At 45.5% G+C, this 27061-nt stretch overlaps 1 long non-coding RNA gene across 1 annotated transcript in view; it reads right to left on the bottom strand.

Annotated features, from left to right (window-relative positions):
* Positions 1-1327: 1327 nt before the first annotated feature.
* LOC115893204 overlaps positions 1328-27061 on the bottom strand; it is a 26619-nt gene continuing 885 nt past the window's right edge. Inside the window, exons 2-3 of the long non-coding RNA XR_004053172.1 lie at positions 26495-27055; positions 1328-2005 (exon numbers count right to left, since the gene is read on the bottom strand). This is a non-coding gene — a long non-coding RNA (uncharacterized LOC115893204). The remainder of the gene's footprint in view (positions 2006-26494; positions 27056-27061) is intronic.

The raw sequence follows: 27061 nt of genomic DNA, 5'->3' as shown, positions 1-27061 counted from the left end.
TGTGTGGCCATGCTTCCTCAGCTGTGGCTTACTGACTGTTAAATATTTGCATGGAGCCACGTTTCCCACAGGCTGCTCCCAGCCAGTGGCTGAGCAAGGCAGGTCCACTCTGGGGAGAGGTTGGGGCTGGGTCTTCTGGTTCAGGCTTGAGGATGCCCCGTGGCTTTGCAGAACTTTCCCAGGGCCACCTGCTCGCAACCATCCCTCCTCTCTCCTTCACTGGGGTCAGACTCACACCACAGTCTGAAGGCTATTCCAGTTCCACCCAGCTTCTCCCCAGTTTCTCTTAGGCATTTTCCCTGATGAAATGGTTGCCTATTTGATCCATTTCTTTGCCTGCTTCTTAGGGGACCTGGGGTAAAACTACCTGATTCCTACTCCTCGCCAGATCGTCCCTGTGGATGGCTGTTCTGCAGGAGGGGTCTTGCCTTGCCTCCTCCGCCATCATGGCTTCAGGGCGCTGGAAGCTGTCACCGCATGGAACACATCCCGGTTCCCAGGCTGCCCGAATGTGAGGGCGCCTCCCTTCTTCATCTGCATGGTGACTCCTGAGGCCGCGTTCCTGGGGTCCTCGGCAGCCCCTCCTTCCTGTCTCTGTGATGGTGCATCTTGGCTGAGGTGTAGAAGATGGGGAAGTGAGTGGGCTGAGAGCAAAGAGAGGTGACTGATGGAAATGAGAAGAAAGGCGTTCTGCTCAACTCACAGAAGCATCCAAGGAATGGAGCACAGGCGATGGAGCACAGGCACAGGTGTCGCCATCGGGGACAGGGGAAAAGTTAAAAACACAAACAAGAACAAAACTTTGTGTAGGTGGTCTCTGTGCTGGGACACAAACTGAGGCCCTCTGTGTTTCACACTGAGGCCATTCATGGCATCGGGGTCCTTTGGCTCCTCTCAGGCATCCCTTCTTCCCAGTGTCTGCCTTAAGGAAAGGTCGTCATCTCTGTTTTCCTCTTGCATTGTTTTCACCTTTATCTGTGGAAAGCTGGAAAGACTGTACAGGCAGCTTTCTCCAGATGACAGGCGAAGCAACAGCCGTAGGAAACTCTACATCCATCTGAAATTCTAGTTTCTGCTGAGGGTTCATATTTTAAATGGAACCCATGAGCCCACTGTAAAGCCAAGCCCAGCTCAGTGGTGGAGGAGCATCTACAGGAGCCATGAGGCACAGCATTTTCTAGTTCCTGCCCAAAAACAGAAAAGAAACCTTTTCTCTGCAGATTTTGTCAAGGGGTTCTGCAGGCAGTTGCACTTTCAACTCTCATTTGCCCATTAGCAAATGGAAAAATTATAATCATGTGAACTACTTTTGTTTTGTTTTTTAAATGTTGAATGATGTAGCAGTGTAGGTAAAGTCCTGCATTTGGAGGCCAGAACTGTAAAAGCCATTTTTGAAAGGAAGACAGTTCTCGACAATAAGCATCTTGATCTTGAAAGCCTTGAGGAGCAGGGACAGAGCAGATGGTGCAGGTGAGAGCAGGAACAAGAACAGCAAAAGAAAACGAGCAAACCACACCGGAAAAGCAACCCTTGACCAGCCCCGCCGGCTCTGAGCCCTGTGCCAGGTGGGGTCAGGGGAGAAGCTCTGGGCCCTGCCTGCTGTGTTCTGGCCTCAACCCCAAGCTGTCCCTGAGGGCTGCGCCCCAGAATCCGAGGATGTGAAACATGGTTTTGAGCCCTCCTCTGGTGAGGAAGGGATCGTCAGACTCTCAGATCATGCCGAGGCTGCTCTCGTTTGCTGTTTCATGAATGTGTGTTTCGTGTGCGTGTTGAAAGGAGCAAACTGTGTGTCGCCTATGAAACAGGGGTTTGGTTCTTCAGAAGAAATCCTTCTGGAGTTCTTACAAAGCTCCAAGTTATCCAGAAGCCCCAGGGACCAAACACGCATTCTGGTTGGAACTGTGATACCCAGACGGGCCAGTCGTGGAAATGGAGCTCATGGAACATGGCCTCGTGATGGCTGGCGGAGCAGGAAGGATGCCAGGCAGGGCTCCCTTGAATCAGCCTGGCCGAGAGAGGTGGGCGGGATTCAGTGAGGATATCTCAGACTGCACTGAAATTAGTATTTTATTTACACACATTCACACATATACAATACACCAAGAGACAGAAGAGGGAAAAAACTATGATACTTTGCTGTTCATGTGAGTTTCTACACGGATACAAAACACTCTTGTATGCAAAGTTCACAAGGCCTGGGCTCCTTCACCTAGTGTCCTCACGGCAATGCGCTGGGCAGGGTGAGTCCCATATCGCTCTCAACAGCTGAAGGGGAGCTGCTTGTCTTGGCAGGACCTTGAGAGTTAATGACGCATGTAATAGTGTGTGGGGAAAGTGAGAGACGATGGAGAATCATGCGGTACAAAAAAGGCAAAAATATGTGTTATAGAAATAGAATATTTTTCGCATCAAACTGAAATCTTCCCTATCCTGAGAATTTCAGGACAATGACAAAGTCACAGGTCACATCCTGAAGGACGCCCTGCCGGACTCTGGCTTTACCCCTCTCAGTACCCTGGGGTGGGGGTATCGATCTAGAAAGCCACCTATTGCAGGGCGTGCGTGTGTGTTTGTGTGTATTCATTAGTGCTTGCAGTCACTGTGAAGACACCAACTGTTCTGAACAAGACTTCCCAATAATGAAGGGCGAACTTGCCCGAAACAAACTAGAAAAACACCATAAAAGAAGAAAAGGGAAAGCATGCCCAGGAGAGCCTCAAATGTCTTTTGTCCATATTGCTGTTTTTGTAAATCCGGGGTGAATAAAAAGCTGGCACTCTCCGGGTTTTCACTGGTCCTGGAATTCTTTTGTGGTGAGCACCACCTTGTGGTCTGCTTTTTGCATTTCCCAAGAACACGATGTCAGGGTCCCAGGCTTGCTGAAACCTGGTTACCACACTTGGGCTGGCCTCTCCTCCCCAGCCTCCTACGTCTGCTCCATCGTGCCCACATCCCACCCTACCAGAACCTTCCCACTCGAGGGCTCAGACCCATCTCAGGCTTGCCCCAGTAGGCTTGTCCCACTTTCTGGAAATAAGACTGAACATTAAGTTGCTGGCCTGAGCCCAAGGCCCAGGTGTCTTATTACAGCTGCTGTGCCACCCACACGGTCTCTCTGGGGCCACCCCTGGGGGACCATTGCCCTACACAGTGCCCACCCACACAGTCCCTCCATATGCCCATTTTGCTCAAAATTTCTCTCTCCTCACTCCTACATCCCCCTTCAGCAACTTGCTGGGATTTTTTTGGCATAATATAGTGGGTCTGGCCAATCCCCAGAACAGGAACCTTCCCAGCAGCCCGCCACCCCTAGTCTACAATCACAGTCAACTTCAACCATAAACGCCTGGAGCAAGGAAAGCGTTGCCCCACCCCCTGGGAAATTCCGCATCCCGCCACATGAGGATCCATTCTGCACCCGGGGGCAGTGGAGGCGTCTCAGCCAAAGCGACTGCAGATGCTGGCGTAGCTCCACGTTGGACGACCAAAGGTGCCTCGTGGAGCGCTGCGATAAGCTCTGCCAAGGCCTGAAGCAAACAGGTAGAGCCGGGGTGTCATCCCAAAATAAAGCACAGTCAGAGAACAAGACGAGGAGATAGAGGAAGGAACCGGAACGAGGTGGCTGCATGCACTGGGTATAAGCAGGCACTTGGACTCTTGGTGTTTAATTCATTCTCATAGTAAGTTTTGGGAACGATTATTTTCCCATTGTACAGATGAGGATACCGAGGCTCACAGAGGTTGAAAATGTGCTTGTTTATCTTGAATTTCCCTAACACAATCAGCTTGCTGTAGATACTCAAGTTCTACAAGCTTCTAACTCCTCCCATGTAAAGCAGCAGCCAAGCTGCCCCACCAAGGCCTCCAGTTAGATGCATCTCTGGGCATCTTTCCTTGAACTCTCTTTGTTACCACCTGCTGGTCACAGAGCCAAGGAGGGCTGCACCCCCTTCCACCATGGCTGCAGATGCCCTCTGGGAGAACATTCGGGGCAGACTCCTGAGGACCCCAGGGTGTGGAGCACCTGTCCTTGCTGTGGCCAGGCTGTGCTCCATACCAAGGTAAGCAAAATGCCCTGTCGCCCACTAGGCATCATACCTGGGAACCTGGGCATACCCGAAAACTGCTCCATCACGCTCTGCCCACAGTCCCCTCGCCAAAGGGCTCAGGCTATGGGGTCTGAGGCAGGCACAGCTTTCCCCTGCACCCCTGTGTGAATCTTTGATTGCTGTAACTAATTGCCATAAACATTGTGGTTTAAAACAGCACAAGTTTATGATATGTTCTGCAGGTCATTACTTCAGTACAGATCTCACTGGACTCAAATCGAAGTATCGGCAAGTTGCATCCCTTCCTGGAGCTCTGGGGAAGGCCCGTCCCAGCTCCGTTAGGTTGCTGGTTGAACTCAGTTCCCTGGGTTCCCTGGGATTACAGACGTGCACCACCATACCCCACTAATTTTTGTATTTTTAGTAGAAACCGGGTTTCGCCTTGTTGGCGAGGCTGGTCTCAAGCTCCTGGCCTCATGTGATCCACCCACCGCGGCCTCCCAAAGTGGTGGGATTATAGGCATGAGCCACCGTGCCTGGCCTCCAATGGACTAGTTTTGAAGGAATCTCAGGATTTGCAACCTGCTGGAAGGAATTACTAGAGTCATTAAGGACCTCCCTGAAACCGCACGCAGTGATAGCATGGCACATGCTGACCCTGACTGAGCTCATGATGGCAGTTGTTTTGGCTTCTGTTTAGATGGGAGGCAACCCCCCCATGGCCCTTGGCTGAAGGTTCCTCCTGGAGTTGACCAGCACCCCCTGCAGGGGACGAACAAAGCTGACATCTCGTCACCCCAGTTCACACACAGTTAAGCCCCACTGATCCTGGGATGTAAGTCAAGGGGAGGCAGGACTACTCTGTTTAACTTCCCAGTCTCCTCTGATTGACATGATGAAAAAATCCTGATGTTAAGCTCCCAGAAAAGGGTTTTCAGTGCTGAACTTGAACTGGGCATACCATCTACATCCTGTGTTCTGTGTTCATAAACGCAGAACACATTCCTGTCTCATCTGTGCCTCATTTGCCTTTCCCTGCCCTTACTTCCACGTGAGAGCAGCCACTTGTGATCCTGTCCATTTACAACAATATGATCACAGGCCTGGGGCTCCAGACGCCGGACGCAGAAAAGAAAAAGACATGATAAATAACATTTAAAGCACTGCAAAGTTTGATTTTCATGTCTAATATCTGCCCCTGGAGATTCTGCTAAATGTCTTTTCCCCCTCTTCATAATCCTTATGATAACAACTTTATTTGGGAATTAATCCAGATTCCCATTATTCATTGAATTACACTTTCCCAGCATGTAAGTTCCTCCCTGGTTGTAAGTTACAAAGTCTTGGAAGCTACATTAACTCTTTCAGCTCGCTGGGATGACACGAAGGTATTACTAGTCCTCATGTTTCAGAATTGTATCTGAAAAGCACTAATGTAGTTTTAAAGGGTTTCCAAATTAAAACTAGAGTGAAAATTGACCACTGGGAGAATCCTATTTATACTATTTTATTATGGGGTGCTTTAAATACACTTCCGTCCAGCCTACTGCCATTGGCTCTAATATATAGAACGGGCATCTATACAAAATGGGCATCCCTCTTGCAGTAGCACTGTGGAAGGGTTAAGCACCCACACTCTGAGGTCAAACTGTCCTGGTTGACATCTTGACTCCATCCCTCACTAGTTGTGTGACCCCAGGTAAGTTACATAACCCCTCTGAGCCTTGGTTTCCTCATTTGGAAAGCGGAGAAAACAGCACCCACTTGATGGGGCTGCTGTAAGGATGAAGCAATATGGTGCAAGAGGTGCTGAGACTGCTGCTTGGCAAACAGTGGACATTTGCTGAGAGCTTGCTGTGCACCAGGCACGGTTCTAAGTACTTTACATGCATTAATTCATTGAACTCGCTCAACAACCCAGAGGTCGGACACCATTATCCGTATTGCAGGCAGTGACCACTCTACAAACGTTGGTCGTCATCTGCTGATCTTGACTCCTAAAACGCATTCTCTTGGTAACTCCATCCACACTTAAGTTGGGAAACACCCCGCCCTGCCTCTAAGCCCAGTAATCGACTCTGGGCAGGGTCGATTACCTGACCTAGGTCTAAGCCAATCAGAGCATCTCACTACCCTCGCCGCAGTGATTGGTCCACGTGGGCACATGACACTGCCGGGGCTGGGACTCCCCAGAAAGAGCCTCTCCCTCCTTCCTGCCGGACTAGCCTGAGAAGACGCGAGGCTGTCGCTGCTGCAGTACTGGGCGGAGGGCCTGTCTGAGAGGGAGCCAACCTCGAGGAAACTGGGTCAACCATGGACAAGGACACACCAGCTCTGTGACGTCACGTGAGCCCACGCAGGAAACCCGACTGCAGCCGGGACCCTATCTTGGCCCATAGCATCGGGGCTTCTCAGGGAAGCACTGGGGTGTAAGCTTCAGGCCCAAAATGCATCCCCACCCTTTTCCCCCTCCAGGCAGAGCAGAGACCACTGGGGCCTGCTTGCTGCGCGGTGGAGCCCATGTCTTCAAGGCTGGGCTAATCTTCACTGGCCTCTGGGCTCCTTCCAGCTCCACTGACAGAAAGAAAGCAGATTAGATTACCGGGCGAGGTAATCCTAAGGTTTAGAGACTCTTTTGAGGAACCTGCCACAAAGGCCAACCAGAATCCTTATTACACAACCAGCTACTGACCTCCCTTTAGGAGAACAGGGCTCTAGGATAGGAGCAATCACATTTAAATTCTGCAATGAGATTGCTATTTAATCAAACAGCAAAATCATCAAAATCCTATACTTGTATGCATAATGCCACTTTGGCCTACTCACTTGCTGTCAAGAACTTTATTTTCCAATCCCGTAATTAATATCAGTATCATATTCCATTGAAGACCATCTGTTTCACCAGAGCATGTTATCAATCATCTCAGATTTCAAAACTTCACCCTGCTTTGCCCCCTTGATAGGGAAGTGAAAACGTTACATCAATAGTCATCTAAGCTGGCATGTGTGTGGGTGGGCCACAGGATTTGCTGGTGGATATCAGAAAAGTCATTTACCACAAAGTTCTGCTCACAGACTACTGCAAAAGAAGTAGCTCTAAAAGGAAGTTATTATGTTTGTAAAAACATGAGCACTTTTCTCTTCCTTTGGGCAAATGGAACAGTGTTTTACTATCCACCCAAATTACGTCACCAATGATTGAATTCTTCAAAGAATTCAAATCATGTGGAATGTTCCCAGAGCCTTCTGGGAAGGAAAACTAAATGTAGTCACCTTGACTTCACAGGCTGGAGGGCTGGGTGTGACAGGGCCCTTCAGAGAGGCTTGAGACAGAACCTCAGCAGACGGTGGCAGCTGAAGACCCAGGTCAGTTCCCAAATTGACCAGACACCTCCCATCAGTCCATTCCTGCCTGTGGACGGCCTCCCGAGAACCAATTTCCAACCACAAGGTCATTGTGGATGGTACAGAGTGGGAATGAAGGACTTATTTATTTATTTATTTATTTATTTATTTATTTATTTATTTATTTTGAGACAGAGTCTCGCTCTGTCACCCAGGCTGGAGTGCAGTGGTGTGATCTCAGCTCACTGCAGCCTCCACCTCCTGGGTTCAAGTGATTCTCCTGCCTCAGCCTCCTGAGTAGCTGGGATTACAGGCACATGCCACAATGCCTGGCTAATTTTTGTATTTTTAATAGAGACAGGTTTCACTATGTTGGCCAGGTTGGTCTCAGTCTCCTGACCTCATGATCTGCCCACCTCGGCCTCCCAAAGTGCTAGGATTACAGGTGTGAGCCATCCTGCCCAGCCAGGCCTTACATAATCTTAAAGGCCCCCACCACATTCCTCACCCCTGGCCAGGAGAGTCAGGGGCTTTTCTGTTTTCCCTCTGGGTTAGACTTGCCAAAGAGACCATGTTTTCAATGTCCTTGACCATGATACCTCCAAGACATTCTTGGATGAGTTGAGGCTCAGAAAACAGTACCTCAAAAATATGGCACTTTGGTATGCTGAGGGTTTTTGAGTTAAAGGAAATTAAAAGGCCTCAGAAATAAGCTTTAGAACTAAGGTCTCTCTCCAGTCTCCCTTCATCCCCCTGTCTAGTCTATCTGATCCTCTTCTTTCCTGAAGCACCAGGAGGGAATTTCTCTGTCTGAATAAGTTTCGCCACTGTACCTGGCCGGAAATGTAATTTAGATACCCTTCCTAGGAATCTCATCAAATAACCAGGAAAGATTAGCTACTAGAGAAGAGACTGGAATCATCACCATGCCAGACAGACTTTTCATCTGTTCTTCTGAGGACAGCTCTAAGAGATTACCTGGGAGACTTTATCTGCGAAAAAGACAACCTTTGTTCACAGCGTGGTTCTTCTGCCCCTCACCCTCCTGCCACCTGCCCCAGAACTCAGAGGAACTTTGTCCTAGGCTATTATCTATTCTTTGGGCTCACTCATTTTCCTTAGAAATCATTTACTACCCCTCTAAAATGTCCTACAGTCTGCCACTTCCCTGTCCCCTATGTAGACGGTATATAAGCCTCAACCATCTGGCCCTTCTTTGAGTCTCCTATTTGTAGGGCTTCCATGGCCATATGCACCGTAATAAATGTGTAAGCCATTTTTCTCCTATGAATCTGTCTATTGTCAGTCATTTCAGTGAAACTTCAGAGAGGGTGGAAGGAACGCTTTCTCTCCACCCCTACAGATGCACTGGCCATATTCCGTATCTTCCCTCATCTTTCATAGAATATCTGAGAGAGAAGGTAGCAGTTGTCAGTCCTTCTAGAGACTAGTTTTCTTAAAGAACTGAATTCACTTCTACATTCTGCTGGGCAAAGTAAAATGCAAGGTCAGCTCAGGCTCTTGATGTGATTAGCTGCACGTGCACAGGGCACCATCTTTGGAGTCAATTTTTCACAGCTGATGATGATGTTGTTCACTCCTTTTTAAAGCTGTATAGCACTCTATTGAGAGAATGTGCCATGGTTCAACCAATCTTCTATGTCTCAGCAATTAGCCTGTTTTCAATTACATATAATGACTTAGTGAATACAAGTGTAATTGCTATTTTTGAGAAGAGGATTGTTGGGCCAAAGGGTAAATGTATTTGTTACCTGAGGCTGCCGTAACAGAGTGCCACAAACTTTGTGGTTAAAAATAACAGAAACTTATTCTCTCACAGCTCTGGAGACTAGAATTCCAAAATCAAGGAGTCAGCCAGGTTGTACTCTCCAGGAACTTTACAGGGAAGAATCCTTCCTTGCTTGTTCCAGTCTCTGGTGTTGCCAGCAATCCTTGGCATTCCTTGGCTTGTAGACGCCATCCTCTGCCCCTGTCATCACATGAACATCTCCCTGTGTGTCTGTGTCTGTTTTTTAGTTCCTATAACAACACCAGTCATATTGGGCTTAATATCCACCCTAATTCAGTATCACCTCATCTTAACTTGATTACTTCTGCAAAGACCCTATAAGTAAATGAGGTTACCTTCATAGGTTCCAGGTGAGCTTGAAGTTGGGGGAAACACTCTTCAACCTCTTACAGGAAATGCATGCATACGGTGGTTATATGGTGTCAAGCTCCCCTTCATGGAATAGTACCATGTTGCTCTCCCCCAAGGATGAAAGGGAACAGCTTTGTCCCCAGAGCCATAGCAATGCAGCTTGTGGTCAAGCTTTTGAATGTTTGCCAGTCTGATATGTGAAAACCAACATCTCTGTCTTTTATTTTTTTTATGGATAAAGATGAGCATTTTTTTCTTACGTATTCATTTGTCCATTGGTGGGGGAAAATCTGTTCATGTGTTTGTCCATCTTTCTAGTGGGTTTTTTTGGTCTCTTTTCCTCAGTTTTTTATATAGAACTTGTATGGGATTTTCTATTAATCCGTTTCTGTTGTTCATTTTTATGTGATGTCGTTTCAATGACCATTTAGAAAGAATCATGGCTCACCAACTCTTCTGACTCCACAGAGCTCCCTCTGCTGTGCATTTTTGTGATGTGTTTTAAAAACATGGCAGCTTGGCTTCAGAAACTTCCTGGCTGTTTCCTTCTTCCAGCCGAATCTGAACCTTCTCTTTCCTGTTTCTCAACTGCCTCTTTTCTTCAAACTGTTTATTCCACCCCTAGAAGTTTCTTCTGGGCATGGGGCCCTGTCCTGGAAGAAAGCCCTCGTAGGTACTTTTGAGGGTCAACAGGGTCTAGACAGCCCTGGTCCCTTCAAACTTTAGCAGCGACAACTGCAATCACTGCTACTAAAGTTGGCAATGCCCCTCTCAGCTTCAGCTGTTGTGCTCAAATCATCTTTCTATGCTTTATGGTGAAAACTTTTGGCTGCCTTGGGGTTCTCCCCTTCTTGGTCCTGTTGCTTTCTTATGTTATTTCTTGCACAGATACACAAACTTACAAGTCTTCAGGCTGTTAATGGTTTATTCCCATCTACTTATATTTTGATGTTCCTAAGAATGCCTTGTGACCTAGCTTTATTGTTTATATCATCCATGGCTTTCTGATTCTGTATCTAGGTTTCTATCTATTCTTATGGGGGGACTCAGAGAGTTTCAAAAACTATGCTGTCATCAGCATGGTAGTTCCTCACTTGTCTTTCCTCATCTTTAAGAATTCTTTATTAGTGAAATTAACCCAGTGTCTCTGATATACATTGCAGCTACTTTCCACTGTTTTTAAAAGCAGTAGCTATGGCATTTTTTTGTATACATAGGTGCTATGGTTTGAATATTTGTCCTCTCCAAACCCACACTGAAACTTAATCCCTAATGTGGCAGTACTGAGAAGTGGGGCTTTTAAGAGATGATTGGGTCATTAAGGCTCTTCCCTCTTAAATAGATTGATCCATTCATGGATTAATGGCTTAATGGTGACTTTACAAGAAGAAGAGGAAAAAACTGAGCTAGCACACTCAGCCCCATCACCATGTGATGTCCTGCCCCAACCTGGGCCTCTGCAGAAAGTCCCCAACAGCGAGAAGGCCCTCCTAAGATGCAGCCCCTTGACCTTCGACTTCTCAGCCTCCATAACCGTAAGAAATAAATTTCTTTTCTGTAAAAACTACCCAGTTTCAGGTATTCTGTTATAGACAACAGAAAATGAACTAAGACAATAGATTTCTTTGCAATGTTTATATGTCCAATTTTGCTTGTTTTTTCTTTCTTGGCATCTCATCTGGATTTTTTGAGTCATAATGAGAAAACTTTTCCCCATAGGTGAACTCACTCATGTTGCCTCCAAGCACCTGTTTGATGTCATCTTTTACGCTTACATTTCTAATTCATTTAGAGTTTATTGTGTATCATGTGAGATATGTTTAATTTTCTCTGTATCATTTATCAAAAAGCCAATCACTTTTCCAGCACTTGAAATGTCATCTTTATCATATATTAAATTTCCATATGTACTTGAGTTATTTCTAGACTTTCTATTCTGTTCCATTGATGTGTCTCCCTAGTCATGCACAAATACCATAAGGTTTATTTTTTTAAATACTTTCATTTAAAAACATTCATTATGAAATATAAAAAGACACACAAAAAAGTTCAAAGAGCAAGACAATGATGACCCATGTACCTATCACCTAATTTAGGGAAGAAATAACTACCACCACAGCTGAAACCTTGGTAAACCAAAACTAAAATTCTAAGCCCCCCAACTGACTGAATTGAAGCCCCCTCTCAGCTAAGGGCACTCCAAAGTAAACCTGAATAACTGGTTCAGGCCATAATGGGAAGGGGGTTCAGACATGCCGGATTATATTCTCCTCCCTTTGGAATTCAGGCACAACTAGCCAGCATTAACATTAAAACAGGAATATTAAGATAGACAAAACAGACTCTTTGTAGCAATAAAATAACCTGACTCTAGTATACCATCACATGACAGATAGCAGGCACTGAAAGAAATCAAAGCATTTTACCCCAAAATATTCCTTTGACGTATTTTTAATAGCCCTGGAAAGCTGTTTCACGTGGGAAAAATCTACATTCTATACAGAATCATCTCCCCTTTTCACATCTTTTCCTGATCCAGGAGAGAATTAACTGAGAGTTTGCACCTTTTAAGACCTAATAAGAGACATATACCATCTATTCTCCATAATAAGAACCTTGATCTCCACAGCTCCTTATCTTAACCTGGTTACTGCTTTCTGTTGATTCCAGGTCTTTAGGTAATGTAATAATCAATTGCCAATCAGAAAATCTTTTCATCTATGTATGATCTATAAGCACACCCCCACCGAGCTTTGAGTTGTCCTACTTTTCCAGACCAAACAAATGCATATCTTACCTGTATTGATTGATGTCTCATGTTTTTCTAAAATGTATAAAACCCAACCACTTTGGGCCCATGTTCTCAGGACCTCCTGGGGCTGTGTCACAGGTCATGATCCTCACATTTGGCTCAGAATAAATCTCTTCAAATATTTTACAGAGTTTGACTCTTTTTCATCAGCACCATTTTGTGTACCCTTCCCCCAGAATATCAGCAGAAATCCTGCTGGGGAAGGGTACAATGAATCCTACCAACAACCATATAAGTGATCTTGGAAAGGGATCCTTCCCCAGTTGAGCCTTGAGATGAGACCACAGTCCCAGACAACACCTTAATCACAGTCTTGTGAGTGACTCTGATAGACAGAACACAACTAAGGTACACAAGGATTCCTGAACCACAAAAAGCATCAGATAACCCATGTCTGTTGTATTAATCTGCTAAGTTTTGGGATTGATATGCAATCTTAATTGACATAGAAATAGACTAGTAAATTCTAGAAAACCCCAAGAGAACTAAAGGCATTCCTCAAGGCAATATGTTTCACTCCAGTGTGAGGGCTGAATGTATTTGCCACTGTATCCCGGCAGTTAGTAAAGTGTCTGGCACTCAGTAGGTGCTTAATAAGAAAATGGCTCCTGGAAAGAGAAGAACAGACATGGGTGGGAATGAGTAGAACTTGGAATGGGGAAGTAGGCAGAGTGCATCCCAGCGTGGAGGCCATTTGAAATTGAAAGGGTTCTCAGGAAGAACATGGATTCACAGTGTGGCCTCAGATATTCTGCTGTGACTGGGTATAAAGCCATTTCCAGGCTGCCTCTGGAACTGATCCCCAGGAGTTTGGACATAACTGGGGTGAACACTTATTGGTGCTGTGGGGCCTCCTCAATCTGTGCAATGCTGCTGAGAACATGGGCTTTGGAGTCAGAGAGCCCTGAGTTTAAATCCCTGAGAGTTGTGTGACCTTGGGATAGTTATCTGACTTCTCTGAGCCTCGGTTCTTCATTTGGTGTCATGAGTATTGCAGATGAATCAAATGAGGTAGCTTAATAAATGGTCATGGCCGGGCGCGGTGGCTCAAGCCTGTAATCCCAGCACTTTGGGAGGCCGAGACGGGTGGATCACGAGGTCAGGGTCAGGAGATCGAGACCATCCTGGCTAACACGGTGAAACCCCGTCTCTACTAAAAAATACAAAAAAAACTAGACGGGCGAGGTGGCGGGCGCCTGTAGTCCCAGCTACTGGGGAGCCTGAGGCAGGAGAATGGCGTAAACCCGGGAGGCGGAGCTTGCAGTGAGCTGAGATCCGGCCACTGCACTCCAGCCCGGACGACAGAGCGAGACTCCGTCTCAAAAAAAATAAAATAAATAAATAAAAAATAAATGGTCATTCAAATCCAGCCAAATCCAGTTTAAAAAGCATCCTCAACTCTTATCAGACAGGCATTTTCCAAGATATGCAACAGCCTCAAGCTGGTTCCTGTCGGCCCCTCCTATGGCCATGGAGGTTTTCTATAGAGGCCAGGGACTCAGTACCCCTGGGACTCACACACCCCTTTAAGAAGGCCATGAATGCTGTGGAAAGTGATGATGAACAAAAAATCTTTCCCCGGGAAGCTGCAGTAGAAGCCCCTGGCATTTCTGTAGGGACTGGACTGTGCTCCCTGCAGAACGCCCTTCCCAGTGCAAAGACACAGGGGTGCCCAGAGAAAAGCCTTCCTGATACCTTCCCCTCCGACTCTCCCAGGAACTTCATCCAGTTTTCCCAAGGATGCTTCAGGCTGATCATGACCTTTCCCCCAGCCTCAGGGGCAAGGACGAGGTCCACTAGGCTTGGACCACCTAATTCAGGATGGAGCCAAGAAGCGGATGCAGCCCAAGGAAGCCAGGCAAGACTTAGACATTAACATACAGCACCTGGAAAGGGACTCCCTGAAAGCACACTTAAAGGGGCTGCCACTTAAAAACTAATTTTGGGGAAAAGGAAAAATACAGAGAGGAGGAAGTTATGCCCAACCCAAGACCTGTCTGCGTTCCCTCAGCCAGTGGGGAATTTAGGATCCTGCACGGTGCCACACCGCCCCCTGGTGGGAAAGACTGAGATTGCACCGAAGGTCTCCAGACGTCCCTGTCTGGCTTGACCCTCTCACCTCTACTTTGGAGGGAAGAACATTGGAAATTATTTCCCAAGACTGCATTCCCTCAAGTTAAGTATAATGCTTGATTTCCACTATCAAAGGTAGAAAAGACATGTCTTACAACCCTGTATGAATAAGGTTGTGGGACATCCCAACCTGGCATTCCTATAAGTAACAAAAATCACCATTTATTTGCCCATGTCTTGAGCCAAGAATAATCTACTGCAATGCTTAAGACAGCCTTACTTTGCAGCCTGGCTGTTAACTATAGTTTTACAGGTGCAGGCATAGACTCAGAGAGGGGCTATGGCCTTGCCTAAAGTCACGCGGTCAGTGCCAGGATTCTCAAGCCTGGGCTCTCAAACATACCGCTATAAACAGCCTAGGAAAAACATGACTGTCTCTGCTTGGGTCCCTCAAAATACATGATTAACTCTTTTTGATTCCCAACATTGTTATGTTTCTTTTCTCACTGAATATTGGCTTTCCATTAGGCAACTCCAAAGCCTAGTTTTTCTAGGAAAGTGTAAATCATCCCTTTGAGGAAGCTTATTGATCACATACTGTTTTCAAGGTGGCTGGGCTAGGCACTGTGGGAAGAGTCCACCGGCGGGAGGCTCACATTAACCTAAGGTGACTTTGGTGACTCTGACATAAGGCTACGCTGAGATGCTCTGAGCTCTGAAATCAATGTGTGTCGCTAGTATAAGAACTGGACTAGGCTTGGGGAGTCACTGTGATACAGACGGGCTTGGGTGCAAAGTGTACTGGGAGCTGGAGAGCTCTGAGTAAGCAGAAGGCAGGAGAGGCAAGGGATGGACAATGCTCAGGATTAGGGCCCCTGATCAAGCACACGGGACGTGGCAACCACAAGAAATCTGGGGCAAGTAGCTTGGCAGCAGCCTTCATTTTAGCACAGAAATGCCAACAGGTTTCTTCTTGCACACCCACTCTGATCTTTTGGTAGAAGCAGGCTGAAGTTATTTGTTGGGAGGACTCTGAAGCCATGCCCAGGCTCGACGGGAAAGTTGGCTGTGATTGACTAGTGATGTCTGCCATGGTCAGCATCTGGGGTAGTGGCAGGATTCATGCCATGAATTTGCAGTTTCTGCTTCTAAGAGGGCTGCCTGCACACAAGAAAACTATGCCAAAAGGCTGGGCATGGAGGAAATGACCTAACACAACAGGAGAAAATCCAAGAGAATGAGATAAGAGTACTAGAGCCGGAACCCAGTGGGAACGGATAGGGTTCTGGGTGATTCTCTAGGCATGGAAGAATGCGGAAGATAGAAGTAATCAGCATAAACAAGTAGGAAGTATTGCAGAACAGAGAACAGATGTCTCAGGCAGATATATCAGATGATACTGGGGAGAGCAACTACAAGGAGAGAAGGGGACTCCTTGGAGGTCAACATGGCTGTCCTGTCCCTGGCTCTCCTGGCCCAGGCTCTCTTGGCCCAGCCCCTGAACTGAGATCTGAGAGAGCAAGTTATGATGGGAGAGCAGCATCTGGACATGCTTTTGTCCTCTTTGTCAGAATTGCCATGGGAGCTGAAAGCATCAGCCCATCTGATATGCTTTGGATCTGTGTCCCACCAAATCTCATGTCTGATTGTAATCCCCAGTGTTGGAACTGGGGCCTGGTGGGAGGTGGTTGCATCACAGGGGCGGGTTTCTCATGAATGGTTTAGCACCCTTGCCTTGGTGGTGTTCCTGCGATAGTGAGTGAGTTCTCCTGAAATCTGGGTGTTTAAAAGCGTGTGGCATCTCTTCACTCTCTCTTGCTCCTGCTCCCACCATGAGAGACACCTGTTCCCCCTTTGCCTTCTGCCATGATTGTAAGTTTCCTGAAGCTTCCCCAGAATCCAAGCAGATGCCAGAATCATGCTTCCTCTACAGCCTGTGGAACCGTGAACCAATTAAACCTCTTTTTAAAATAAATCGTCCAGTCTCAGGTATTTGTTTATAGCAGTGCGAGAACAGGCTCATACAACACCCTACTGCTTGAGTCATAGAAGGCAAAAGGAAAAGAGCAAGGGTGGATGGAAAACAAGGAAGGCAAAAAAGCAAGGCGAGATCCTGTTCTCAGGGAATAAATGAAAGAAAAAGGAGCACACTTAGCATTCATTCAACAAACATTTATGGAACACATGCTATGTGCAGTGCTCATAATACACCAAGCTTCACTGAGCTCACAGAATTAAAATAAAACTAGAAATCAAAAGCATAATGACCTGTTCTATATTTCCACTCACGCCGTTAGCCACGACACATGTCCTGACTCAGGAAACAGCTAATGAGTGTGAGAGCGGCCTTCAATGATGTCATGTGCCTGGAAGCCACCCCGCTCTGGAAGCACCATCGCTCTGTTCTTGGGTCGCTGCGTGCCTGTGCTCTTCCTCCATGCTTTATTTATAACCCCGTTGCCTTTGCCTCTACCACTGCCATCATTTTTCGCGGCTTTTCTTTATTCCTCCAAACTTCCCTTAACAGGTATTTGCCCTTAGCTCCAGGGCCCTTCTGAAGTTTTGCAAAAATGTTCTCTTTTATTATTCACTTGCCAACACAAGCATTAGTAAAAAGGAGGAAAAAAAAGAAAGAAAGGTGTCCTGTTTTTAAAGTTTGAATTGTGAAAGTTGTCTGAGATTAGAAGAACAAAATCTTCATTGATTTTATAATATTATAAGGAGATATTTTTCACCCATAATCTAGCTCTTTAAGTTTATCGCAATGTTAATTTCCATGTTCCCTTTCAACATTTCCCCATGAATCCATGAATCTAGTCTGGATTGTGATATATAATAACCAAGAGGTATATACAATATTATTTTTCATGTTTTTTCAAAGTTATTTCAGAAACACTACTTTTATATAGACTTGATATTTATGAATTTAATAGCTATTGTACTTTATGCTGCTGTCCCATCTTTAGCTGTAGCTTATTTCCTCTTTTTAATAACTTCCTCAGGATAACTTCCCAGAGCCAGAATACTAAGTCCAAGGCTAAGACTGTTTCATTGCTCTCATTGTGTACTGCTACCTGCCTTTCCAAACTGGTAGCATCTACTGCCACTGGGGATGACGTTGCCAAGAGATCCACTGGAAAATTCGCTGGTCATGGATATGAATGTCTAGTGGCAGTGGTCCAATGGCAGCACCCCCCAAACTCCAGTTCTTCCAGAGGAGAACTCATCAGAATTAGTAATCTCCTCTAGTCTGCTGAGAGTTCAATGCCTCAGGAATAATAATAAATGTCTCCCATTCTTTCCCTATCTGTTCTTCTCACCCCAGGGGCCCCTGCTCAAAGAGTCAGCCACCTATGCTGTGGGGCAGGGTAGGTTTCCACCCTGAGCAGAAAGCCAGGACTCCTGGCCACCAGGAGGGCTGGTTCAGGGCCAGCCTATTTCTACAGCTGCTTTCCAGTAACTGACACAGATCCTTGTTGGCAGAGCCATCGTCATTGCCTGGGGCCCATCCTCTAGCCTCAAGTCCTGCTGCCTCCAGCCAGGTGATCCATGTGGAAATCCTGCTCACTGATATCCACGAACTCCACCTCTCGCCTGCCTGCCTGGCTGGACTCTAAACCTGATACACTTCATGGCTGCAAATGATCTATGTTGACTTTTCTTCTTGAGGGTTTGGCAGGGGCTAATGTCACATTCCTCTCTTCTGTAGGTGACCTTCCTGCATGGGGCTTCCGGGGGTTGGGGACACATGCCCTGTAGCACAGAGGCCACTCTACCATCGCTGGGGCCCCAACCACACTGTCACCACACTAGGTGCACTGAGTGTCTTCCATTTGTCCCACCCATCCACTCTCCATGCTCTCCTCCCCATTATGCCTCAGAAGGCCAGGTGTATAAGCAACTGCTGCAGACTTCCTGCCCTCGGCTTCCAGCTGCGCTCAGCCAATGGGGAGCCCCAGCAGGAGATCAGAGGGAGAGAGGGGAGGAAGGTTCTCTGAGTATTGACTCCTCATTCCCTCACTGCCTGGCTGGCCCTTCAATGAAAGATCAGAGTCCCAGCCAAACAGTCTTTGCTGGGCTCTACTACATATTTCCTCCATTTCTCTTATAAGAATTCACCCACTGAAAGTTTACAATTGTACAACATCACCACAACAGAAGTTTAAAATATTTTCATCACTTTGGGAGGCTGAGGTGGGCAAATTGCCTGAGCTCAGGAGTTACAGACCAGCCTGGGCAACACGGCAAAACCCTGTCTCTACTAAAAATACAAAAAATTAGCCAGGCGTGGTGGTGCATGCCTGTAATCCCAGCTACTTGGGAGGCTGAGCCACGAGAATCACTTGAACCTGAGAGGTGGAGGTTGCAGTGAGACGAGATCGTGCCACTGCACTCCGGCCTGGGCAACAGAGTGAGACTGTAAAATAATAATATTTTCATCACGCCAAAAAGAAACCCCAGATACATTAGCAGTCATTTCCTATTTCCCCTGAACATCCCAGCCCATGGCAATCACCAATCTACTTCTCTCTATGGACTTGCTACTCTGGACACTTCATGTAAATAAAATAATACAATATGGGCTTTGTGCATCTGTCTTCTTTCACTTAATATATGTTTTCAAGAGTTAACCATATTGCAGCATTTATCAGCACTGCATTCCTCGTTATGGGTGAACAATATTTTGTTGTATGGATATACCACATTTTATTTAGTCATTCGCCAGTTGACGAACATTTGGGTTTTTCTTCTTTTCGGCTATGATGAATTAAGCTTGCTATGAACATTCATTTACAAGTGTTTGTGGGGATATACGTTTTCCTTTCTCTTGGAATGAAAGTGGAATATACCGATATAATATACCTACGAGTGGACTGCTACATCATATGGCAACTCTGAAAACTTTTGAGGAGTTACCAGACGATTTTCCAAAGCAGCACCATGGTATAGTCCTTCAGCAGGGCATAAGGGCTCTAGTTTCTCCAAATCCTCACCAACACTTGCTGCTGTCTTTTTATTATAACCACCCAAGTAGGTGTGAAGTGCTATCACACTGTGGCTTTGATTTGCATCTGCCTGATGACTAATGACGTAAAACATCTTTTCATGTGTGTTTGGACGTCTGTCTTCTTTGGAGAGACGTCTGAGCAAATCCTTACTCCATCTTAACATCAAGTTATTTGCCTTTTTGAGTTTTAAGAGTTATCAATATATTTTAAATTTTAAATTCAAGTCTTTTGTCTGGCATGTGACTTGTAAAAATATTCTTCCATTCTTGGTTCTTTCCACTTTTTGATGGTGTCTTTTGAAGAACAAAAGTTTTTAAGTTTGATAATGTCCAATTTATCGATTTTTTTCTTTTGTTCCTTGTGCTTTCAGTGTCATATCTAAGAAATCAGTGCTTAATGCCGAGACATAAAGATTTATCCTATTTTTTTCTAAGACTATTATAGTCTTAACTCTTACAGTTAGGTCCTAGATCTATTTTGAGTTAATTTTTGTAGGTAGTGTGAGATAGAGGTCCAACTTCATTTTTTTGCATGTGGATATACAGTCATTCAACCATCATTTGTTGAGAAGACTGTTCTTTCCCCCACTGAATGGTCTTGATACCTTGGTTGAAAATCAATTATCAATGCAAGGGCTTATTTCTGGATCCTCAATTCTATTCCATTGATCTTTATGTCAATTCTTATTATCCATTTACCGAAATGTCTATCCAATGTTTATTATTGTAGCTTAACAGTGGGTTTTGATATCAGAAAGTATGAGTCCTCATAGTTCTTTGTTTTCAAGATTGTTTGGGGGTATTCTGTGTTCCTTAAGTTTTTATATGAATTTTAGGATGAGCTCGTCAATTTTAGTATTGCAATCATAATATAAAGTCTTCCACTCCATGAACAAGGGATGTCTTCCATTTACCTAGGTCTTTAATTTCCTTCAACAATGTTAAGCAGTTTTCAGAGTTTAAGTTTTACACTTCTTTATATTTATTTCTAAGTATTTTATTCTTTTTCATACTATTACAGGTGATATGGTATGGCTGGGTCCCCACCCAAATCTCATCTTGATTTGTAGTTCCCATAATCCCCATGTGTCATAGGAGGGACCTGGTGGGAGGTGACTGAATCATGGGGGCAGTTACCTCCATGCTGTTCTTGTGATAGTGAGTTCTCAAGGTATCTGATGGTTTTTATTTTGCTGTTGTTGTTTTGTTTGTTTGTTTGTTTGTTGAGACGGAGTCTCTGTCACCCAGGCTGGAGGGCAGTGGAATGACCTCGGTTCAGTGCAACCTCCGTCTCCCGGGTTCAAGTGATTCTGGTGCCTCAGCCTCCCAAGTAGCTGGGACTACAGGCACGTGCCACCACACCCAGCTAATTTTTTTGTATTTTTAGTAGAGACAGGTGTTTCGCCATATTGGCCAGGCTGTTCTCGAACTCCTGACCTCAGGTGATCCACCCACCTCGGCCTCTCAAAGTGCTGGGATTACAGGCGTGAGCCACCGTGCCCAGCCATCTGATGGGTTTTATAAGGCAGTTTTCCCTGCTCTGGCTAGCTGTCTCTTTCCTGCTGCCATGTGAAGGTCTGTGCTTCCTTTTCACCTTCTGCCATGATTGTACGTTTACAGAGGCCTCCCCAGATATGCAGAACTGAGTAAATTAAATCTCTTTCCTTCACAAATTACCCAGTCTTGGGCAGTTCTTTATACTAATAGTAGTGTGAGAATGGACTAATACAACAGGTGAAATTGTTTTCTTAATTTCACATTTGGTTTATTCATTGCTAATGTACAGAAATAAAATTGATATTTGCATGTTGATTTTGTATCCTGCAACCTCGCTGGACCCAATAGTATGTCAATCAAGGTAAATGACCAAGGCAAGTCTCAATCATTTTAAGGAGGTTTATTTGCCAAAGTTAAGGATGTGCCTGAGAGACAGGTCTATGCCTTTCTCGAGAGATGATCTTTGAGAGCTTCAATGTTTAAGGGGGAAAGGGTGGGATATTGAGAAATGCACAATTTTCATATAAGAGTGGGTTAGAGGAAAGGAGTCATTCATGTCTTTGGCTCTGTGAATATACATTTTTACTTAAGATAGCATAGATGATAGGGCAGAGGAAAAAATTAGATATGAATTTGTCTCAGGTGGGCAGAGAGATAGCTTTGAGTTCTGTCCTATGTCCTCGCACCTGTGAAGATAAGCTATTAATTTACATTGTCATGGTGAACTTTAACAGAAATGCTTTAGGGTAAAGATCTTGGGGCCCACAGAGGAGGTGTGTAGCTTTTCATGGGTATAGCCATCTTATTTAGGAAACAAAATGGGAGGCAGGCTTGCATGACCCACTTTCCAGCTTGACTTTTCCCTTTGGCTTAGTAAGTTTGGGATCCAAAGATTTCTTTTCCTTTCACAATTAGTTCTACCTGTTTTTTTTTTTGTTTGTTTTTTGGTGGATTTCTCATATACAAGATCATGTCATCTTTAATAGATACAGCTTTACTACTTCCTTTCCAATCTGGACGCTTTTCATTTATTTTTCTTCTCTAATTTCCCTGGCTAGAACCTGTAGTACATTGTTGAATAAAAATGGCAAAAGCAGACTTTCTTGTCTTCCTCCTGATCATAGAGAAAAGCCATCAGTCTTTGACCATTAAATGTAATGTTAATTGCAGGTTTTACATAAGTGCCTTTTATTATTTTGAAGACATTCCCTTCTCTCCCTAGTTCATTAAGTGTTTTTATTACTTAAAAAAGTTGGATTTTGTTTTATAAATGTATTCTGCATCTATTGAGATGAACGTGTGTTTTGATCCATTATTCTGTTGATATGGCTTATTACACTGATTGATTTTTGGATGCCACGGTCATTACTCTGGCACATGGCAGGAGTGGTAGCCTTTGGTCTTCTCAGCTTTTCTACTGTACACATAATATATGTTTACCCTAGAAAGCAAGCTGGAGTGAAGGCAATTAGGACCCCTGCTTCCGGGCCTGTTATACCTAGTGTATAGTCTCCATCCATGAGTGGGAGCTTAGTGAAGGAAGGGAGCCTCCTGCTTCTTGGCCATACTTATCTGGAATTTGGCCTTAAACTTGGAGTTGGAGTGGATGAGAAATGCTTGCATCCTTTGCCTTCTTGTGAGACACCTTATCCCTTGTTTGAGAGAAGAAGGGAGAGTGAGCCCCATCTTCTTGACCACATCCACCCACAGTGGAGCTTCTATCAAGCTGAGCTAGGTGTGGGGTGGGAAGGAGCAGGTTGCAGCTCAAATGCCACACACTCTCTCTGTTCTTACCAAGTTGTGATATATTTTATTGAATTGTTTTTTCATTTTTTATATACCTTTAAGATAATTTCCAGAAACTTTTAAGTTTTCTTAGAAATCATTTTCTTCAATGATGGCTGTTTCAGTGGGGAGTGTGTCCACAGAAGTAGAACTCCCCTTCACGTACTTTTTAAACTCTAGGGGTGGTAATGATGAGCCCTGGGGTGCTATCCTTTGTAGTTTTCCAATATCTTTGTAAATAGCCATTTTATTAAATTTTCCTCAAATTGCCCAATCTGAGATATGGTTTGGCTCTGTGTCCCCACCCAAATCTCATCTCGAATTGTAATCTTCATGTGTCAAGGGAGGGAGGTGACTGGATCATGAGGGCGGTTGCCCCCTGCTATTCTCTTATTCTCGTGATAGTGAGTTCTTATGAGATCTGACAGTTTTTTGGTGTTTTGTTTTTTGTTTTTTGTTTTTTTTTGACGGAGTCTCGCTCTGTTGCCCAGGCTGGAGTGCAGTGGTGTGATCTCGGCTCACTGCAACCCCACCTCCCAGGTTCCAGGGGTTCTCCTGCCTCAGCCTCCTGAGTAGCTGGGAATACAGGTGCCTACCACCATGCCCAGCTAATTTTTTGTATTTTTAGTAGAGATGGGGTTTCATCGTGTTAGCCAGGATAGTCTCAATCTCCTGACCTCATGATCCGCCCATCTCAGCCTCCCAAAGTGCTGGGATTACAGGCGTGAGCCACCGCACCTGGCCGAGATCTGACGGTTTTATAAGTGTTTGAGAATTCCTCCTTTGCTCTTCTCTCACCTGCCTCCATGTAAGATGTACCTGATTCCCCTTCTGCCATGATTGTAAGTTTCTGAGGCCTCCTCAGCCATGCAGAACTGTGAGTCTAGCAAACGTCTTTCCTGTATAAATGATCCACTCTTGGGTATTTCTTTATAATGGTATGAAAACAGATGAATACACTGAGCATTCCATGTTTCTTGCTGCAATCCTGACTGACACAATGGGAGTGTTTTGAGCACAGAGGTGACCAGGGCTCATCCTCTGTTCTCCTCTCCTATGCTTTGCCCCACACTGGCCGACTTATCCATACCCCAGAGCTTCAAGAGCAGGTGCATGGGCCCAAGAGCCCCAGGAGGGGAGATGGGCCACTTGAGAAACGCTTGCTGTGGTTTCTTCATGACATGAATCAGACAGATCATGTAGCCGTAGACCCAACTATGGAAACTGTGATCCCAAAGCAAATGGGCAACCAGTGTGAAACTGGTGGGAGCACACCTGAGGCCCTGTGACATCACTTCTTCAGGGACCTTACTCATACTAAATGACTCTATAATCCCCAGGAGCAAATGGAGCAGAAAACTTTGAAAGGGTAGAAAATAGGACCAAAAAACATCAAATTTCAGAGTTTTGAGTTAGCCATTGTGCTAGTCCATTTTTGCGTTACTATAAAGAAATACTTAGGCCGGGCGCGGTGGCTCAAGCCTGTAATCCCAGCACTTTGGGAGGCCGAGATGGGCGGATCACGAGGTCAGGAGATCGAGACCATCCTGGCTAACACGGTGAAACCCCGTCTCTACTAAAAAATACAAAAAACTAGCCGGGCGAGGTGGCGGGCGCCTGTAGTCCCAGCTACTCGGGAGGCTGAGGCAGGAGAAGGGTGTAAACCCGGGAGGCAGAGCTTGCGGTGAGCTGAGATCCGGCCACTGCACTCCAGTCCGGGCGACAGAGCGAGACTCCGCCTCAAAAAAAAAAAAAAAAAAAAAAAGAAATACCTGAGACTGGGTAATTTATGGGAAAACAGGTGTATTTTGGCTCCTGATTCTGTTGGCTGTCCAGGAGGCATAGTGCTGGCTTTTGCTTCTGGTGAAGCTTCAGTACATTTCCAATTATGGTGGAAGGTGAAGGCAGAGCAGACACGTCACATGGCAAGACAGGGAACAAGACAGAGGGAGGAGATTTCGTGTTCTTTTAAACAACCAGATGTCATGTGAACTGTCGGAGTGAAAACTCACTCATCACCAAGTGGATGGCACTAAGCCATTCGTGAGAGATCCATCCCCATGATCCAATCACCTCCCATGAGGCCCCCTCCAACACTGGGGATCACATTTCAACACGAGACTTGGAGGGGACAAACACCCAAACTGTATCAGCCATCCTGGTACAATTTCCAACCTCCTCCATCACTGTGCTTCTCCCAGAGAAGAGTTATGGAAAAAGGGTCTGCCTGCACAAGGGGAAGACCAGGGGCAGTAACGGGTCTGAGACCCCCATCCTCCAGCTTTCGGAGTGCATGCCTCCCTTCAGCATGCTGACCCCATCCCTCATTGCAAGAGCAGAGAGAAACGCAGTCCTTCCCACTCCAGCGTCAGCATCTCCAGGAATAGAGGGTCCCTGTGGGTGCTTCTCATTGACTTTCTTGTTTCCTCCCAGTCTCGATCCCTCTTCTGAGTCACACCTCCAGAGATGACAGCCTTTTACGCCACGCTGCCCTTTCCTGTACCCTTTCACTTCTCCCATTTACCATCAAAAGTCTGGGGGGAAAGGTGGCGCCAGCACAGTACAATGACAACTTAAAACTGAATGTCAACCATCATAGCCCTGAAGACACTTCAGTGCTTCACTGCCACTTGGAGTTTCCGGTGTCCAGACCAGGGTCTCACCTTAGACCCCAACTGCTCCCAGAGACTCCTCTCTGCCCCGCAAGGACTCTCTTCCTACCCTTTCTGGCACTCAGGCTCCAACTCCCAAATTCCCGTACTGGTCTTCTAAAGAACAGCTTGGTCCTTTAAGTGACTCCCCATCTCCACCTCTAACCTGTGATATGTATCAAAAGCCTCACCAGGATTTTCTATTCAGCAAAGAGCCACCTTTGTAGGTTTCCACCTCTTATAGGCCCAAAGCACCTGCCAAAGCTTTCACATTATAGTTTTCCCTTTAAATGATCAAATTGCCAAGCAGGGTTTCTATTGAATATTTCTTTGCCCCAAAAGGGTTAGAGACCAGTATTACAAGCTTCAAAATCCTGCTCTTCATAGTTCTGTCAAATGATCTGACAATCATACTACCCTCAGTCCTTCCTTCCTTGCAGCCATGGATGAAACTCTGTTGCTTTATTCCTCCAAGATCTCTCTAGTTCTGCTAACTGCTTATGTGCCCTTCTATTTAATGTTGGCAGTTCCATGAGGAACACCGTAGTGTTTTTTTTTTCTTACATTCCATTCAGGGAATTACTAAACAATCATTTCCACACAGAGATGTTGTGGATTACACAAAAATAATCAAAGATGGCTGTTTCTGTCTTGAAATGCTTAATAATTTTATCTGTAAACTTGTGGTTTGTAAGTGAGGTCCATTAAGACAATGGAGCATGAGCCAGGGAAACAGGTCTCTACGTGTGGCCACTGATGTTCCATACAGCATTCACAATGCACCATGCACACTGAATTCCCTGTGGACCCCTGATGTTGCAAGGCCAGCAAGACTCAAAGTGAGCACAAGGTATTCGTGCTGTATCTACAACTGAGTGAGCTGGGTGCTGAGCCCTGAAAGGCCACACTTTTCCCCTTAGAGGCTAAACTTGTTTCGAAGGCAGAAAGAAGGCAATGATGTCTTAAGAAACATGAAGGAACCATATTGTGTTAGGGTTCTCTAGAGGGACAGAACTAATAGGATATATATCTCTTTCTTTCTATCTATCTATCTATCTATCTATCTATCTATCTATCTAGAGAAGGAGAAGAGTTTATTAAGTATTAACTCACATGATCACAAGTCCCACAATAGGCTGTCTTCAAGCTGAGGAGCAAGGAGAGCCAGTCCGAGTCCCAAACTGAAGAACTTGGAGTGCCAATGTTCCAGGGCAGGAAGCACCCAGCACAGGAGAAAGATGTAGGCTGGGAGGTTGGGAGGGTAGGCCAGTCACTCTTTTCCCATTTTTCTGCCTGCTTTATATTTCTAGCTGTGCTGGTATCTGATTAGATGGTGACCATCTAGATTAACAGTGGATCTGCCTTTCCCAGCCCACTGACTCAAATGTCGATCTCCTTTGGCAACACCCTCATGGACACACCCAGGATCAATACTTTGCATCCTTCAATCCAATCAAGTTGACGCTCAGTATTAACCATCACACATATCATATCTTTTCTTATTCGTGCACTTCTTTATATTAAACACCTGATTATGCCAAAAGGCCAGTCCATAGTCCTTTTGCCTTTCAGTCCTTCCTTACTCATGAGTGAGTCCCAGGTCGAGAGTGGAGGCAGAATTCATGCATATAAAGTGCGATGAAAACAGGTAAGTTCACTTTGTGCAGCGTGGTTCTGGTA

The sequence above is a fragment of the Rhinopithecus roxellana genome, chromosome 14 (genome assembly GCF_007565055.1).
Source record: "Rhinopithecus roxellana isolate Shanxi Qingling chromosome 14, ASM756505v1, whole genome shotgun sequence".
Lineage (NCBI taxonomy): Eukaryota > Metazoa > Chordata > Mammalia > Primates > Cercopithecidae > Rhinopithecus > Rhinopithecus roxellana.
This window is presented reverse-complemented; position numbering and strand designations above follow the sequence as displayed.